At 42.8% G+C, this 16,848-nt stretch overlaps 1 pseudogene; it reads left to right on the top strand.

The window, feature by feature from the left end:
• The first annotated feature begins 231 nt into the window (after positions 1-231).
• LOC149975204 (DNA-dependent ATPase/E3 ubiquitin-protein ligase HLTF-like) lies at positions 232-2,996 on the top strand (annotated as a pseudogene).
• Positions 2,997-16,848: the final 13,852 nt, after the last annotated feature.

Raw genomic sequence — 16,848 nt, 5'->3', positions numbered from 1 at the left:
TGGCTGCTGTGTTTTGCGGAGTGTGGTCTTGGTCAGCAGAGATGGAATTTCAGTTAGGCTAACATTTTTCCATTCACTTTGAGCTGTGTCTTTGGTGTAGCTACCTAAGTTATTCGTAGATATTCATAGTATACTAGCTTTTTTATTGCTGTCTATCATTGATATGGCTATAATCTACCAAGCTAAGGTTAGCTAACCTAGTCTGTTAAAGTAGTTATCATCACGAGGGTCATGTTTGCTGTGAGTGACTGTTAGCCAACATGATCAATTCATCTAACTAACTAGCTAACTAAACTATTTGTAATTCATGTGTGTGTTTGACAGCATATCACAATTGTTAAAGCTGCCTCTTGGCTGCATGAATTTCTCCCAGTGCCAGAAGTGCCGATTGTATAATTTCCCCATGATCAAGCCCCGAGACTATACCAGTTTGTGGGCACACATTGAGTCTCACATATTGAAGGCTGTGCTGCGTAGAGGTAAACACTTGTAGCTACAGTTATTGCGTCATCCTATAAAAAAAAATTGAATATGACAATTATGATTTCCCAGTGGGGGGGTGGATAACAATGTTACAGATAGTGTTACAGACACATAGGCCCTACTAGCTACATAAAGCCGACCATTAGACTAGGTCAGCAACCTGTCATCACATGATACCATGATTAATATAGGCTAGCCAGGCTATTTGCATCCCCTTCTATGAACACTTACTTAGTGTTTTTTTTTCCATTTCAGAGGGATCTGTGGATGCTGGTGGCATTTCTGCATCTGAAGCTGTTCGACATGAGAGAGTGGTTGAACAGAGTCATACAGAGACCTGTCACACAGGGGGACAGGACCGGCCTTCAGAACCCACAAGCTCTGGTGAAGTGTATCACGCTGCATCGTACAAAGGCCAGCCGTGTGTGTGGGCAGCCTCTGGTCTCTCTGCCGGAGAAGAGCGTTGGTGTAGAAGAGGCGAAGCTGACAAAGAGAGGGAGGAATACGAGCTGGCACGCACAGAGGGATGCACCACCATCAGCAGGTATGTTGCAGAGGGGACCGTCATCAGGAACTGTGCGGAGGTTCTGGCTATCCTGATCAGGCTGAGACAGTTCTGCTGCCACCATGACCTGCTGGGCAAGACCACTACACACACAGGTGTGGTAGCTGTGACTCCTGCAGAGTTGAGAGAACGTCTGATAGAACTGAGGCTGGTGCTAGGCAGTGGCTCTGATGAGTGTGCTGTGTGTCTGGACAGTCTGCCTGCCCTTCATCACATCGCAGAGGTCTTATGTACCCGAGCTGGTGTGCCCTCTGTGCAGATTCCAGATCAAGTCCAGTGAGCTGGTGGAGTTTCCTCAGGAAGAGAAGGAGGAGAACAACCTCTCAGAGAACTGGAGGAGGAGCTCCAAGGTGGAGGCTCTAATGCAGGGCTTTCCAACCCTGTTCCTGGAGAGCGACCGTCCTGTAGGTTATCACTCCAACACTAATCTAGCACACCTGATTCTAATAATTATCTGGTTGATAAGCTGAATCAGGTTAGGTACAACTGGGGTTGTAGCAAAAACCTACAGGAGGGTAGCTCTCTAGGAACAGTGTAAGGACTGCACAAGACAAGTCCATCAAGAGTCTGGTTGTCTCTCAGTTCACACGCTTCCTCACTCTAATTGGAGGTCCCACTCAGGGAGGAGGGTTTCAAGTTTGTGAGTCTGGACGGCACTGAGCCAGAAGAGGCTGGCTCAGGTGATCCAGGAGTTCCAGAGCGATGCACCTGGCAGCCCATTGATCATGCTGCTGTCATTCGAACCCGGAAGGGTGGGGCTAAACCTCACAGCCGCCTCGCGCGTCTTCCTCATGGACCACGCTTGGAACCCAGCAACAGAGGACTAGTGTGTCACTGCCTCGACCAGAAGAGAGACGTTGTCATCACTAAATTCATAGTGAAGGACTCCATAAAGGAGAACATGGTGAGGATTCTTTCGGCCTCACCAGCGAGAGGAAGACATCATGCATAGATTATATAATGGAGCTCTAGATGTCTGGCTAAAGACTGCTTAAAGACTGCTTAAAGACTGTTCTTTTGTACTTTAATATCCTTTAAGTTTAGAAGGAATGTTTTCCCATTTGTGGAACCAAACACACACACACACACACACACACAACAATTCCCATATTTTAGAGCAGTTGTTTCTAAATATGTGTATGTGGGAATACAGTTTGTGACAAACCAGAAAAAAAGGGAGGGGGAAATCATGACATTCTTCTGGGAATCACCAGGGACCTCCAAATACCATATCACGACAGCCGACGCAATATGTATTCTATATGTATTGCGATTCAATACTGTGATTCGATGTTCTAAACATTTTGCACAATATACTGTACGTCTGCTGCAGAGGGACAAGAGAGACACACGAGGGAACAAGTGTTGATAAGTCATGGAAATACTATAAATATTGCACAGTAAAAAAAAAACCTCTTTCATTATTTATTTCTGGCGCTCATTATTGTCATGTTGCCAAGATAGAATTTGTACATTGTATTGTCAGAAATGTCAAGTGTATAAAAAAGAGGTCTGTGACGAGGGGTGGGTTTCTTTAGGATTCAGTTTAGGCATAGACGCTTGTAATCTCCAACTGGTTTAGTCATGATGATAACACTGACATAATAACATCATGACACCCCTCCAAGTCAAGACCTAGTACCTCCTCAAATATACTCTAAATGCCATTCTGTTGGGGCGGTACTTTATTTGATGAATATCTCCCATCTCCCCTCTTCCATAATTAAATTCTGTCTTTCATTATTGTCGTACATGATACGTTTGGATGCTGTTCACATGGGAAGCCATCAGACCAAGCTAAAAAATGTATGTGTGATTTTGAGAGTCCATCTATCATTATTGCATGCAAAATCTGTGGTTCAGGATTGTCCAGCTTAAGCTGGATAGGCAATGTAAACATGACAACATTATGGACAAACAGACATTTAAAACCACAGACACAAGTTAACAACATTTCATTAGGTGTAAAGCTTATCTCAGTAGCTTATCTCAACCATCTCAATTGAGTTGAGGTCGGGTGATTGTGGATGCCAGTTCATCTGATGCAGCACTCCATCACTCTCCTTGGTCATATAGCCCTTACACAGCCTGGAGGTCCATTGTGTCCACCTCGTGTTTCTTGGCCCAAGTAAGTCTCTTCTTATTATTGGTGTCCTTTAGTAGTGGTTTCTTTACAGCAATTTAACCATGATGGCCTGATTCATGCAGTCTCCTCTGAACAGTTGATGTTGAGATGTCTGTGACTTGAACTCTGTAAAGCATTTATTGGGGCTGCAATTTCTGAGGCCGGTAACTCTAATGAACTTATCCTCTGCAGCAGAGGTAACTCTGGGTCTTCCTTTCCTGTGGCGGTCCTCTCGAGAGACAGTTTCATCACAGCATTTGATGGTTTTTGCCACTGCACTTGAAGAAACTCAAAGTTCTTGAAATGTTCTGTAGTGACTGATCTTAAAGTAATGACGGACTGTCCTTTCTCTTTGCTTATTTGATGGACGTGTTTTTTTTCTTTACCTAATAGGGTTATCTTCTGTATACCAACCCTACCTTGTCACAACACAACTGATTGGTTCAAACGCATTAAGGATAGAAATTAACAAGGCACACCTGTTAATTGAACCTCATGAAGCTGGTTGAGAGAATGCCAAGATTGTGCAAAGCTGTCATCAAGGCAACGGGTGGCTACTTTGAAGAATCTCAAATATAAAATATATTTTGATTTGTTTAACACTTTTTTGGTTACTACATGATTCCATATGTGCCATTTCATCGTATTGATGTCTTCAGTATTATTCTACAATGTAGAAAATAGTACAAATAAAGAAAAACCCTTTAGGTAGTAGGTGTGTCCAAACTTTTGACTGGTACCACAATATATACTGTATATATCACATTGCACATGGTCTCCCCCGACATACTGCTATGCAGGAGTTTGACTGGGGGATGAATGAGGGTTTATATCTGTTCAGCTTACACTGAGGAACCGTGTTCCGTCTGCCTGAGGGGAGAAGCTGAAACTCTAGGTGGAGTACACGGGAGGGGTCTATCATTATTTTCTTGTCCTGTCTCATGACTGCTTGTTCAAAGACAGTCTGCAGTGATGGGTGCTACCTCACACACGTCACCTTCATGGCTGTCTGGACCAGGCGAATCATTTGTGAATTTAAGGTAATAGACAAGTTGCCAAACCAGGCTGAAATGCCATAGAATAGAATGCACTCTATGACAGCCTGGTAGAATAGGAGAACGACCTTCTGTATGAAACCCTGAACCTACGCAGAAAATAAAGGCGTTGTTGGACCCTTGAGCATTTGTAAGAGTGGACCTGAGTAATGTCTACATTATAGACCACCACAATATTTGAGGTCAGAAACCATTTCCTCTGTTTGCTTGACATTTAGGATGAGGTGCTGGTCATCACAACACTGCACAAACCTCTGTATCTCTGACCTCTGACCTTTATACAGCAGTGTCAGGGTGGCACTACATTAGACCCAGAATGGCAGTATAATCAGAAAACATGACAATATAGTTATCAGTGTGTGTACTTGTACATTCATTTGTATACAGTGTGAATAGGATGGGTGAACTCAGCCTTTGGGGGGACCTTAATGAACTTGGGCTCAGACAAGGTCTCGTTCCCTCGGACCTGCTTGGTCCTGTTGAGTAAATGAGTAATACCACCTGATGGTATAAGGGTTCACTGACACCTGTCTGAGTTTACTGAGTAGGATGTGTGTCTTCAAGATGTTCAATGCTGAACTAAAATCCACAAATAGCAGTCGACCATAGGCCTTGGGGTTCTCCAGATGAGGAGCATGAGATGCACTATGCTGAGGATTGATACATCAGTGCCACATTTGTGTTTGTAAGCAAACTGATACAGGTCCAACAGCGTGTTATGTATGTAGGAAGCTTGATTTTTTTTCAAGACACCACAATAACAGAGGTCAGAGCAACAGGCCTACAGTCTTTGTTTTCTTAGGGAGAAGGCTTCTGGGGAAGTGGGGTGATGATCGCCTTCTTCCACACAAGTGGAACTGTGTGGGAATGTGCAGACCTCTGAAAGACAGGGACCCAGGCTGGTGGAAGTTCCTCTGCACAAAGTAGAGACGCCAAGGGGGCCTGTTGACAGCTTAAAGACTCTTGTGGCCTCTCTAGGGTTAAATTCTAACTTTGGGGTCACAGCCATCAATAGCAATGGTGTTGAGCATGTTAACACACTTGTCAGAGAAGTAATGTCAGTCAAACTTCATGTAAAAGTCATTAAGTTCATTTGTCTGTTTTCTGGTGGGAGTCATATTAGTAATAGATTTCATTGTTAACCCTCGTCTTTGAATACTTTTCATTCTAAGCTGGCTTGCTGCCCAATTCTACAATAGTAATTATATTAAGCCAAACACAATTTATTGTCATCATTTCATGACAGTCAAATAGATGCCATGAGTTATAATAATCAAACATACATTTATTGGTAAATAAAAACCCTGAAGGCTGTTTGCTGCCCAATTATACAAGAGTAATTATAATAAGCCTTATCCACAAAACACACATTTATTGTCATCATCATATGATAGCCGGACAGACGCCATAATGCGTTTTGGCCTAATACTTCAGATTTATTGGTAGTAAATGAAAAACTGGTAAATAAAGATATCATATTTAGGCTATAAGGGAGGTGTTTTTTTTGTTAGAGAATCATAATGTGCCATTTGAATGTTATCAAGAATAGAACGCCTTTTAGCTCTCCCAGTCTTGTGTCACACGGTAGGAGGAAGGAACGAAAAACAACATGCTCAATCAAAACCACTTAACCAATTACAGAGCGCATGTGTAATGTCTATCGCTGTTGATCCTCCCACTTCTGCAGACATGCCCACTTTCAGACACACTCCACGAATGCAGTTACCCCTACTTGTTATGGTCGGCAAGCTGGAGCCCAACTATTGGAGACCAGCTAGAACACAACACAACCAAAACATAACTGCAGATTAAAATCAAAGAGAGAGCAGATTTACAGATTAAAAGAGTGTAGGCTGAGTAAGATACCAAAGTGAGGGGGAGGGCTGAGAGAGAGTCAGGGAGATCCAAAATAGACAGATTCCAGATGTCCATCAGCTAGTGCACTAGCACTAAGCCAAGGTGGAAAAAGTTACAAAACTCCTGTGGGTTTGGGGGATGCCAGGATAACGCTACCTGCCCGAATTCATTGTGCCAATTGTAGAGTTTGGTGGAGGAGGAATAAGGGTTAGTTCAACTGAAGGGAAATCTTAACATTACAGCATGCAATGACATTCTAGATGATTCTGTGCTTCCAACTTTGTGGCAGCAGTTTGGGGAAGGCCCTTTCCTGTTTCAGCATGACAATGCCCCCATGCACAAAGCAAGATCAATACAGAAATGGTTTGTCGAGATCAGTGTGGAAGAACTTGACTGGCCTGCACAGAGCCCTGACCTCAACCCCATCAAACACCTTTGGGATGAATTGGAATGCTGACGACAAGCCAAGCCTAGTTGCCCAACATCAGTGCCCGACCTCACTAATGCTCTTGTGGCTGAGTGGAAGCAAAACCCCTCAGCAATGTTCCAACAGCTAGTGGAAAGCCTTCCCAGCAGAGCGGAAGCAAAGGAGGGATCAACTCCATATTAATGCCCATGATTTTGGAATGAGATGTTCGAAGAGTAGATGTCCACCTACTTTTGGTCATGTAGTGTAGCATACGAACTCGGTAGCAAAGAGTAAATACTCCACATGACGTTGAGAAATAGTGCATTGTAATTAGTTTAGAAGATATACAGATGTAGATTAATAAATATGTAAAAAAAAACACTGTTTGTACTTATAGGTAATAGATCGTGACTACAACTAAGTTACGAGTCTTTGACTACACTGGGTTGTTACATTGGTGATTAAAAACTCATGCTTCCTACCGTTTAACTCACATCTACCTTAATAAAACATGGCTGTTGACATTTGACTGCAATATACAAGTGTTTGAAAACAATTGGCTTTTCGGTGTCTAAAAAGGGCCTAGTGTGAGTATGTCTGCGTGAGTGTGTGAGTGTGTGTGTGTAATGTATGCGTGTGTATTAAAGAGAGATAGAGAGATAGAGAGTGCTATACATGGGGCACACATCCATAGGGCTATAGACATAAAATGGTGGCAGCTTTACAGTAGCTTGTGGCTTTTCTTAAGTGTTATTGTACGACTCACTGGTCACTCTCTACAGGGCCGGGGGAAAGGGATAGTGAAAGGGTGATGCTGTTTTTTGTTTTATTTGAAGAGGGACCATAAGCGCAGACGAAGGATATCAAGGATCTGGAAAGATTGTGTAAGGAGGAATGGTCTAAGATTCCTCCCAATGTGTTCTCCAACTCATAAAACATTTAGGAAAAGGCTCAGTGCCATTATCCTTGCAAAGTGAGGTCTTAAAAGGAATTGAAAACCCCTATGTTTTTTTGGGAAAGCAAAATCTCTCTCTAAGCAATTATATTAGTATAAAATGTTATGATTTCCTCATTTGTTTTGCATGCAAAATAACTCAGTATTTGTATTATTTATTTGATACTGTGTTTTTGCTCATCTTTATGAAGGGTGCCAATCATTTTTGACCTGACTGCACATATATCCAGTACACTTCAATCTGTCTGTAATCAGTCTCGAGAGGCTGGAGGGCAATTAAGGATGTGGCTCTAAGCGGATGCAGGGTAGGGTTGGTTGGTGTGAGAAGTTCATGGGCCCCAGGGCTGCAGTGTCAATGTGCTCAGGGGGAAATCTAAAACCTGGGCCTGGTGGTCCGGGCTGTGGCGCACACACACACACACGCACGCAGGCAGGCACGCAGGCAGTGTGTGTGGCCCCAGCTTGACCCTGCCTCCCTGATGAGGCTGTATCCTAGGTGGTTTGTGAACCAGCCAATGTGGCTACAGTGGGTGCCGTCACAGCAATGGGCATCACACAATGGGCATCACGTCAGCACCGTCACAAACAACGTGCTAATCCACTGATGACAGCGGCAGCGACCGCCAGGGCCAGGTGCCATCCCTTGTCCATCCTCAGGTCGCGGGGTCATGAACTATGGGGTCTGGGGGGGGGATCTACTATACCTCATACACACAAACAGGCACGTGTGCGCACACACACACAGACACATACACACACACACACACACACGTGTGCTCACACACACACACACACACACACACACACACACACACACACACACACTGCAAGCATACTGTGTATCTTCTGCTGCTCATAAGACCCATGGGTCTAAACTAATGGAAACACACGTCACCAACTAGCACACATAAACACTGCTCTGTTGTCAACAGGGCACAATATCTATTATCACCCAAAACAACGGGCTGCCGACTCAGGTGGACATTTTCTAAATGAGATAATGGTACTTTACTGGTAATTAAGTTGGTGTAATAATGAACCTTCATGTTAACTTCCATTCTGAGAAAAATATATGTCTCCATCCGGACGAATGTTGCTAGGCAGCCACTTTGTCAGATATCTTAGAAAGCAGCACTTACAGGAGGTGAGAGAGAGATAGAGAAAAAAGAAAGAGAAAGGTAGAGAGGCGTGAGAGAGAGGAGAAAAAGTGAGAGAATGTGAGCGAGAATAGAAAGAGAGCGACAAACGGCGAGAGAGAAAACAAGCGAGCAAGCAAGAGAGACACAGAGAGTAAATAGAGAGAGAATAGAGGTCTCTCCTGGATTCTCCTGGTTTTGCGGCTAGCTGCTCTGAAAAGCCCAGATAGAACAGCTCTATTAATACCTGGCTCAGCTCTATTCTTAGTTCACCTCTGGCTTCACACAGAGATTACATTAGAGCCTGGCTTTTATTCTCTCAAAAAGACACAAACTGCCCATCTGTCATTAGAGAAGCTCATCTTTAAACCACTTCACAGGCCAAAGATCATAATACACATTTGCTCTGAAGAAGTCTTTGACATGCAAGAGTCTAAATGCTTGTTAGCGGTGTTATCCATATCACTTGTCTTGATGGCAGTAGTGAACTGTTGAGGCATCAGTACATGTGTGCATGTGCGCACACGCACACACACACAAACAAATACAAAACACACACCATTTTGAGACATTTACTAAAAAGGCGGTATGGGGTTCCCAGGAGAGAACATATTGATCATAAATTCCCTTTAAACACATTGATGGGATCTGAGCCGTAGGCTATCAGTGACACACAGTACTAGCACCACTATGGTTGAGCTCACATGCACGCACACACATACACACTCTCATGTACGCACGAACCCTGCCTTCTCAAAGATAAACTGTGCAGGGCCATTTCACTGTTGAACCATTTTGTAAAGACCGCTAACATTGCAAGGCCAAGATGACGTCCCTTTGATTGTCACTCAATTACAGTACATTGGGTACTTTGTAACCAAATAAAAGAGAAGTGAGAGGGAGGGAGGAGAGAGTAAGGAGAGAGGGAGAAGAGAGAGAGGGGGCAGCCTCTGACTGTGAGAATATTTCAGCAGCTTGAAGATTGATTCCATAATTGTGTCCATGATATATTCCCGGAGTGCCAGCCTAACAAACCAACATTTTTTCTGTAAAAGTTCCCAGAACATTCGTTATGTTGTGGCAAATGTCCTCATAACACAAAAGCTGTCCAGTTGTGCTGATTATTCTAGAATGTTTGCATTAGGTTGTGGGAACAGTCTGGTGAAAACACAAAAGATATGGTCTCAAAACATAAAAACTGTACAATTGTGTGGATGCCTTTATGTTTCTTATGTTGCCAATGTTTCTTTTCGTGTTCAAAAAACATTCACCTGATGTTACAATAATGTTCCCAGAACACATTTAATCTGTTTTTCAAATGTTCCCAAACTCAGTTGCTAGAGAGGAAGGAAACCGCTCAGGGATTTCACCATGAAGCCAATGGTGATTTTAAAACAGTTACAGAGTTGAATGGCTCTGAAAGGAGAAAACTTAGGATGGATCAACAACATTGTAGTTAATCCACAATACCAACCTAATTGACAGAGTGAAAAGAAGGAGGCCTGTACAGAATAAAAAATATTCCAAACCCTGCATCCTGTTTGCAACAGGGCGCTTAAGTAATACTGCTAAAATTGTGGCAAAGAAATTGTACTTTTTGTCCTGAAAAAAAAGTGTTATGTTTGCGGCAAATCTAATACAACACATTACGGAGTAACACTCGATATTTTCAAGCATAGTGATAGCTGCATCACGTTATGGGTATACTTGTAATCATTAAGGACTGGGGAGTTTTTCAGGATAAAACTAAACGTAATGGAGCTAAGCACAGGCAAAATCCTAGAGGAAAACCTGGTTGTCTGCATTCCACCGGACACTGGGAGATTAATTCACCTTTCAGAAGGATAATAACCTTAAACACAAGGCCAAGTCTACAATGGAGATGCTTACCTAGAAGACAGTGATCCGGAGTAGCCGAGTAATTTTTTATTTAAATGATTTATTTAAGGGATGCTAATACTTTTTGAAGGCACTGTATAGGCCTCAATAGCATCACTGATGATATATGAGTGACAAATTATGGTTACATTTAATTTTCTCTGTTAAATCTACCCTTTGGAATGACTTGGATAGCAATAGTGACTCTATTTTGTTTTTAAATATCAAATATCATAGCTAATAAGGGCTGGGCTTGGTTAAAACCCTGCATGAGAGATCAAAGGGTACCTGTAGATCGATCAATTCTCTAGTAGGAGGTGCTGCCCAAACAAAAAAAATGTCTGATTGTGAATAAACGTTGAAGATCTGACGTTGTTTTAAAGGTAGAAAATTCAACATATTTTACACAAGGGTTGTCTACGTTGAAATTTGGTTACCATGATGACATAATCCTGTGGTTGAAATTTCACCCTCAAAACACAACACCCACAGAGGATCCAGGAATTAATAAATCATTACGATGTGTAGCTGTGACATTCCACAAAGATGATGAAAGGATATTCAGAGCCACATTTTTAGAGAGATTCAGTATATTATGACTGAGGATATACTGTGGGCCTGTGTGTGTCATATGTCAATGATATTTAAATAGTATTTTATTACAGAGTTCTCCATTCAGGCTAAGTGGTACCAACTTCTCTCTAAGTATACAGAACCAGACAAAAGTTTGGACACACTTACTCATTAAAGGGTTTTTCTCTATTTGACTATTTTCTACATTGTAGAATAATAATGAAGACATCAAAAATATGAAATAACACATGGAATCATGTAGTAGCCAATTTTTTTTAAACAAATCAAAACATATTTTAGATTTTAGATTCTTCAATGTAGCCACCCTTTGCCTTGATGACAGCTTTGCACACTCTAGGTGTTCTCTCAACCAGTTTCACCTGGAATGCTTTTCCAACAGTCTTGAAGGAGTTCCCACATATGCTGAGCTCTTGTTGGCTGCTTTTCCTTCACTCTGCGGTCAAACTCATCCCGAACCATCTCAATTGAGTTGAGGTCGGGCGATTGTGGATGCCAGGTCATCTGATGCAGCACTCCATCACTCTCTTTCTTGGTCAAATAGCCCTTACACAGCCTGGAGGTGTCCTGTTGAAAAACAAAATGATAGTCCCACTAAGCGCAAACCAGATGGGATGGCATATGGCTGCCGAATGCTGTGGTAGCCATGCTGGTTAAGTGTGCCTTGGATTCTAAATAAATCACAGTGTCAAAGGCAAAGCATCCCCCACACCATCACACCTCCTCCTCCATGCTTCTCGGTGGGAACCACACATGCAGAGATCATCCATTCACCTACTCTGCGTCTCACAAAGACATGGCGGTTGGAACCAAAAATCTCTAATTTGGACTCATCAGACTAAAGGACAGATTTCCACTGGTCTAATGTCCATTGCTCGTGTTTTTTGACCCAAGCAAGTATCTTCTTATTATTGGTGTCCTTTAGTATTGGTTTCTTTGCAGCAATTCGACCTTGAAGGCCTGACTCACGCAGTCTCATCTGAACAGTTGATGTTTAGATGTGTCTGTTACTTGAACTCAGTGAAGCGTTTCTTTGGGCTGCAATTTCTTAGGCTGGTAACTCTGCAGCAGAACTTATCCTCTGCAGCAAAGGTAACTCTGGGTCTTCCTTTCCTGTGGCGGTCCTCATGAGAGCCAGTTTCATCATAGCGCTTGATGGTTTTTGCGACTGCGCTTGAAGAAACTTTCAAAGTTCTTGAAATGTTCCGTATTGACTGACCTTCATGTCTTAAAGTAATGATGGACTGTCGTTTCTCTTTGCTTATTTGAGCTGTTCTTGCCATAAAATGGACATGTTTTATTTTTACCAAATAGGGCTATGTTCTGTGTGCCAACCATACCTTGTCACAACAAACGCATTAATAAAGAAATTCCACAAATTAACAAGGCCCACCTGTTAATTGAAATGCATTCCAAGTGACTAACTCATGAAACTGGTTGAGAGAATGCCAAGAGTGTGCAAAGCTGTCATCAAGGCAAAGGGTAGCTACTTTGAAGAATCTCAAATATATTTAGATTTGTTTAACACTTTTTTGGCTAGGACAGGATTCCATATGTTTGATGTCGTTACTATTATTCGACCGTGTAGAAAATAGTCAAAGTAAAGAAAAACCCTTGAATGAATAGGTGTCTCCAAACTTTTGACTGGTACTGTATGTAATGAACTTATGCCAGAGGGCTTGTACAGTGGCAAGAAAAAGTATGAACCCTTTGGAAATACCTGGATGTCTACATAAATTGATCAGATCAAATTTTATGACCCTCATCTAGGTCACAACAGACAAACAGTCTGCTTAAACTAATAACACAAAATATTACACGTTTTCATGTCTTTATTGAACACACCGTGTAAACATTCACAGTACAGGGTGGGAAAAGTATGTGAACCCTTGGATTTAATAACTGGTTGACCCTTCTTTGGCAGCAATAACCTCAACCAATTGTTTTCTGGAGTTGCAGACCTGCACAACGGCCAGAATACATTTTGGACATTCCTCTTTACAAAACTGTTTCAGTTCAGCAAAATTCTTGGGATGTCTGGTGTGAACTGCTCAAGGTCATGCCACAGCATCTCAATCGGATTGAGGTCAGGACTTGACTGGGCCACTCGAGGAAGGCCTATTTTCTTCTGTTGTTTATTTACTTCTGTGTTTTGGGTCGTTGTCCTGTTGCATAACCCAACTTCTGTTGAGCATCAATTGGCGGACAGATAGCCTAACATTCTCCTGCAAAATGTCTTGATAAACTTGGGAATTCATTTTCCCGTTGATGATAGCAAGCTGTCCAGGTCCTGAGGCAGGAAAGCAGCCCCAAACTATGATGCTCCCTCCACCGTACTTTACAGTTGGGATGAGGTTTTGTTCTCCACACATAGTGTTGTGTGTTCCTTCCAAACAACTCAACTGTAGTTTCATCTGTCCACAGAATATTTTGCCAGTAGCGCTGTCGAACATCCATGTGCACTTTGTAAACTTCAGACAGCAGTGGCTTCTTCCGTGGAGTCCTCCCATGAACACCATTCTTGTTTAGTGTTTTACGTACAGTGGGGAGAACAAGTATTTGATAACCTGCAAAATCGGCAGTGTTTCCTACTTACAAAGCGTATAGAGGTCTGTCATTTTTATCATAGGTATACTTCAACTGTGAGACGGAATCTAAAACAAAAATCCAGAAAATCCCCATGTATGATTAAGTAATTAATTTGCATTTTATTGCATGACATAAGTATTTGATCACCTACCAACCAGTAAGAATTCCGTCTCTCACAGACCTGTTAGTTTTTCTTTAAGAAGCCCTCCTGTGCTCCACTCATTACCTGTATTAACTGTACCTGTTTGAACTCATCACCTGTCTAAAAGACACCTGTCCACACACTCATTCAAAGACTCCAACCTCTCCACAATGGCCAAGACCAGAGAGCTGTGTAAGGACATCAGGGATAAAATTGTAGACCTGCACAACCCTGGGATGGGCTACAGGACAATAGGCAAGCAGCTTGGTGAGAAGGCAACAACTGTTAAAATCCTGCAGCGCACGCAAGGTCCCCCTGCTCAAGCCAGCGCATGTCCAGGCCCATCTGAAGTTTGCCAATGACCATCTGGATGATCCAGAGGAGGAATGGGAGAAGGTCATGTGGTCTGATGAGACACAAATATTGCTTTTTGGTCTAAACTCCACTCGCCGTGTTTGGAGGAAGAAGGATGAGTACAACCCTAAGAACACTATCCCAACTGAAGCATGGAGGTGGAAACATCATTCTTTGGGGCTGCTTTTCTGCAAAGGGGACAGGACGACTGCACCGTATTGAGGGGAGGATGGATGGGGCCATGTATCGCGAGATCTTGGCCAACAACCTCCTTCCCTCAATAAGAGCATTGAAGATGGGTTGTGGCTCGGTCTTCCAGCATGACAACGACCCGAAACACACAGCCAGGGCAACTAAGGAGTGGCACCGTAAGAAGCATCTCAAGGTCCTGGAGTGGCCTAGCCAGTCTCCAGACCTGAACCCAATAGAAAATCTTTGGAGGGAGCTGAAAGTCCGTGTTGCCCAGCGACAGCCCGAAACCTGAAGGATCTGGAGAAGGTCTGTATGGGGGAGTGGGCCAAAATCCCTGCTGCAGTGTGTGCAAACCTGGTCAAGAACTACAGGAAACGTAAGATCTCTGTAATCGCAAACAAAGGTTTCTGTACCAAATATTAAGTTCTGCTTTTCTGATGTATCAAATACTTATGTCATGCAATAAAATGAAAATTAATTACTTAAAAATCAGTGATTTTCTGGATTTTTGTTTTAGATTCCGTCTCACAGTTGAAGTGTACCTATGATAAAAATTACAGACCTCTACATGCTTTGTAAGTAGGAAACACTGCCGATTTTGCAGGTTATCAAATACTTGTTCTCCCCACTGTATTGTAGACTCATCAACAGATGTTAGCATGTTCTAGAGATTTCTTTAAGTCTTTAGCTGACACTAGGATTCTTCTTAACCTTATTGAGCATTCTGCGCTGTGCTCTTGCAGTCATCTTTGCAGGACGGCCAGAGTAGCAACAGTGCTGAACTTTCTCCATTTATAGACAATTTGTCTTACCGTGGACTGATGAACATCAAGACTTTTAGAGATACTTTTGTAACCCTTTCCAGCTTTATGAAAGTCAACAATTCTTAATCTTAGGTCGTCTGCGATCTCTTTTGTTCGAGGCATGGTTCACATTAGGCAATGCTTCTTGTGAATAGCAAACTCAAATTGTGTTTTTTATAGGGCAAGGCAGTTCTAACCAACATCTCCAATCTCGTCTCATTGATTGGACTCCAGGTTAGCTGACTCCAATTAACTTTTGGAGAGGTCATTGGCCTAGGGGTTCACATACTTTTTCCAACCTACGCTGTGAATGTTTAAATTATGTATTCAATATAGACAAGAGAAATACAATAATTTGTGTTCAGTTTAAGCACACTGTTTGTCTATTGTTGTGACTTGATGAAGATAAGCTCAAATTTGATGACCAATTTATGCAGAAATCCAGGTAATTCCAAAGGGTTCACATACTTTTTCTTGCCACTGTATGTAGAGCAGCCTGACACTACACTGCTAACCCAGCTTAGATTGCACTGTTGACTAATTTCAAATCCAATGTATTTTCCACATAGATTCCACGTCACAATACGTTGACAAATGACACTGTTTGTGCCTAGTGGGTTGTTTCTACAGACAGGATCTCAAATGTCTTTAAATGCAGCCTGACACAGAACATCACCATAAAAAAAAGTACATTCTCATCAGTGCTGTCAGTGTCAAGGGCAGGTTTCTCGTTTCTTTTCATCAGCCAGGATGCATTGTTGCTGTGATCTGATCATTTGTGTTTGAGGGGGTAGTGGAAACAGAACCAGGAACAGACTGCCACGGAGTGATCACAAGACAGCTGCCAAATCCTCTGAGCTGCCCACTCCGTATCCCAGGGTGCCCCTGGCACCTCCAACACAGCACCAGCCCCTGCCAAAAAAATACTAGGCCCGTCCAGCCCCTCTCTTCATACAGACCTGGCCCTCTGAGATAACTAACAAGCAAACAAAGGAGGAACCAACGTGGAGGACGAGTAGTGGTGAGTTGCTCCATACATACAGATGGGGTTTCCCAAGATGGTACACAAACAGAACCCACCACAGTTATATCCATCTCAATGCAAGACTCTGGTGCACACAGCACCCACAACGGATCCAGAAATGAATAAATCATGACATTCCACAAACATGATGAGAGGATATTAAGGGGATACCTATTCAGTTGCACAACTGAATGCATTCAACCGAAATGTCTTCCGCATTTAACCCACCTTGTCAGTCATAGAGATCCAGTACATTATGACTGAGGATATACCGTGGCCATTTGTGTGTCATATGTCAATGAGATTTAATCAGTCTTATTACAGAGTTCTCCATTCAGGGTAAGTGGTAGCGTCTTCTCTCTAAGTATATGTAATGAACTTATCCCAGAGGGCTTATATGTAGAGCAGCCTGTCACTGCACTGCTAACCCAGTTCAGATTCCACTGTGGAGCACTGTGATTGGGCAAGAGGATTTTAGTGTGCCAGAGTGTGGAACGCTGTGATTGGCTGGCAAACTCACGAGACTGAGCTGTGGTGTACCAGTAAACAGTCCAGGGCTACAGGCAATCACTGTGATTGGTCGGGACGTAACGCAGCAGAGTGTGAAAGAGCTGTGATTGGTGGGTAAGCAGTTCAGCTGTACATCTGAGAGAGGTAGTTGGCAGGTACCCAGGTCAGGGACGGACGATG

Source organism: Oncorhynchus mykiss, chromosome 19, assembly GCF_057628025.1.
Source record: "Oncorhynchus mykiss isolate SJ-2025 chromosome 19, ASM5762802v1, whole genome shotgun sequence".
NCBI classification, from domain to species: Eukaryota; Metazoa; Chordata; class Actinopteri; order Salmoniformes; family Salmonidae; genus Oncorhynchus; species Oncorhynchus mykiss.
The sequence above is the reverse complement of the archived record's forward strand: the minus strand, read 5'-3'. Positions and strand labels throughout refer to the sequence as shown.